Source organism: Phaenicophaeus curvirostris, chromosome 1, assembly GCF_032191515.1.
Source record: "Phaenicophaeus curvirostris isolate KB17595 chromosome 1, BPBGC_Pcur_1.0, whole genome shotgun sequence".
Classification (NCBI taxonomy): Eukaryota; Metazoa; Chordata; class Aves; order Cuculiformes; family Cuculidae; genus Phaenicophaeus; species Phaenicophaeus curvirostris.
The window spans coordinates 168,593,392-168,596,374 of NC_091392.1; the positions used below are offsets into that span (position 1 = coordinate 168,593,392).

Genomic DNA, 2,983 nt, shown 5'->3' on the forward strand with positions numbered 1-2,983 from the left:
TTAGGGTTAAGATTAAGCTTAAATTAAGGTTTAGGTTCAGGTTTAGGGTCAGGCTTAGTGTTAGAGTTTTGGATTGTGTTAGAGGTGTCCCTCACAGCGTTGTCCCCATGAAGAGTTGGACATGGATAGCTGGCTGCAGAGAGTCATCCAAGAGCCAGCAATGTGAACCATTAGGTTACACAACCATTCAAGACATGGAGGAACATGAGGCTGTAGGAAATAAGGCACTACAGACCTACATGGGCTGTTGATCTAGTAACATCTGACTTGTCAAACATTGGGCAGATGAACTAAACAAGGGAATCAGGAAAATGTGAGACAGAGATTTGTCTTTCCCTAATCCTAATATAACCTTGCCTAATTGAAATAAGTCCTTACTCGAAATATGTCCTTACTTTCAGTGAGTGGCCACTTGGCCTTTAGAGGTCATGTCTCACCTAAATTATTCTGTGATAATACAGTTTAAAAAAAATTATAGCTGACATCATATTCAACATTTGTTATATGACATTTAACACAGGAAATGATGTGATTTAGCCTGAATCCAGAAAAAAAGTCCAAGTATTGAACTATAGTCCACTGTTCCTCTCTTCTTAGCTCTCTCTGAGTGACGATAAAACAAGACCTGTATGACAGACATCTGCTGAGAATGTTTCCAACATGTAAAGTAGCGGAATCCAAAGGAAGGGTCTAAACCCAAACTTCTAAATTGAAGACAAGGCATGTGAGGGGTCTCATTAAGAAACCATATGTACAAGAAAAATCTTAATGTCTCTCCAGGACAATATGCCTACAGATACTCATTATGTATTGCCAGTAGAAATTTATTTGACTTCAGGGATCAAAGACACCAACTATCATGTTTAGGCACTTTCAAACATCCTAGGCTTTTTCACTAAGCCTAACAGACTAATTTATGCTTTGCTTGACCCTTTAGTTGCTGCTGCTGTTCTGATATGAAAACTAGACTTTAATATCTGGATAACAATGAAAATTACTGTCTTTGTAAACTCTTTAATCTTCCTGCTAAATCTCCCTAAGCATCTGAACCTTTACTTGTATTGCTTTACTCCTCGTCTTGAAGGGTCTTATTCCATTCATGGAAGACTCAGTGCTCTTCTTGGAGAGCTCTCTCCTGACTTTGTAGGGTCTTTCTCTCATCTAGAAGGACTCGGTTCTCCTCTTGGAGGGCAAACTTCTCACTGAGTTATTTTTTTTCCTCACAAAGAGCTTTGGCTCCTTGCTGAATGGTTTTGTTGTCCTTTCGAGGAGCCTTACGCTGCTCCTTGAGGCCTTGTTTTCCTCTCATAAAGCTAAAATATCTTGTTGAAGAGCTTTTTTTTTTTTTTTCTCTCCTTTGCAAATGCTCTTTCTTGTCCTTAGAGATCCTTAATTTCTTCTCTGAGGGCTATATTTTGTTGTTAGAGGGCCTTTTGCTGTTTCTCAAGGTGCTGTTTTTACCTCTAAAGAGTCCCTATGCTTCTCTTGAAGGATTTTATTCTTTTCACAAAGGACTTTGTTCTGTTTTCAGATGCTTTGAGTCTCCTGATAATAGGCATAGGTTTTGATCTGAAAAGCTCTATTCTTTTGCTGAAGTTTTTTTGATTCTTTTCTCCAAGAGCTTGATTCTCTTTCCAGAGTGTTTGGTTGAATTGTGTCATGAGACAGAATTGTGTCCGGCAGACCAAAGCTGTAGAGATAAAATTACTGATGTTCCTAAAGAATCTTCACCCATTCAGTCAGACATTTTGACAATTAACTGCATCACCCAGGGGCTGTGGCATGGTCTAGATGGGTAATTCCGCCTTGGGTATTCAGTAGTCATGGAAATGAGAATGGAGGTGAAGTGTCCATAAGATCCTACTCAGAATAACATATAAATAAACAAGCAGATAAATATAACACTAAATGTGAAATTAAAATAATAGTAAAACAATACTGATATTTGACAAGTATTTTATTTTTTGTATGTGATGAAATATGTACAACAAATTAAATTTCACAAGGCTGATTTAATTATAAAGAAGAAAAATAAAAGGCATGTTTCCTTTTTGAGTCTTAAAACGGCAATCTTTCTTATGGACATATAGATTGATAGAATGAAAGAATGGTTTGGGTTGGAGGGGACATTAAGGGTTATCTGGTTCCAATCTCCCACTAGAACAGGCTGCTCAAGGGCCCATCCGACCTGGCCTTGAACACCTCCAGGTAGTGGGCATGCACAACTTCCCTGGGCGACCTGTTCCAGTGCCTCATCACCCTCATTGTGAAGAATTTCTTCCTAATATCTAATCTAAATCTTCCTCCTCCAATTTAAAATCATTTTCCCTCGTCCTATCCCTACATGCCCTTGTAAAAAGTCCCTCTCCAGCTTTCTTGTAGGTCCCCTTCAGGTACTTCAAGGCTGCTCTAAGGTCTCCCTAGAGCCTTCTCCAGGCTGAACAAACCCAACTCTCTCAGCGTGTCCTCATAGCAGAGATGCGCTAGCCCTCTGATCTTCTTGTAGCCCTCCTCTGGAGCAGATCCAACAGTTCCATATCCTTCTTATGTTGGGGATTCCAGAACTGGACTCATTACTCCAGGTGGGATCTCATGAGCGAAGAACAGAAGGGGAGAATCACCTCCCTCAACCTGCTGGCCATGCTTCTTTTGATGCCACCCAGGATATAGTTGTCCTTCTGGACTGTGAGTGCACATTGCCAATATATAGACAGAATGTTAATATATATCTTTAGCTGTGATATTTGTTCTTCTTTTTTAACTGGTTTTTGGTTTTATTTTTAACTATGTGATTAAGCACTTATTTTTCTAGAACTGTCACATTACTTATATTTGAATTTTCTGTTAATGTTATTTCTATTATAACTATCTTGATCCAGACCAAGGACAGCTGAATTTCAGATTACTTTATTTTTAAGAGAAATAAAGATCAATAAAATGTTTATATAAAGTGACAAAAATGTCTACAACCCTTTCAGAGGTA

At 38.6% G+C, this 2,983-nt stretch overlaps 1 pseudogene; it reads right to left on the bottom strand.

Moving 5' to 3' along the window:
- Positions 1–1,036: 1,036 nt before the first annotated feature.
- Positions 1,037–1,661, bottom strand: LOC138720581 (putative golgin subfamily A member 6-like protein 3; annotated as a pseudogene).
- Between the last annotated feature and the right edge of the window lie 1,322 nt (positions 1,662–2,983).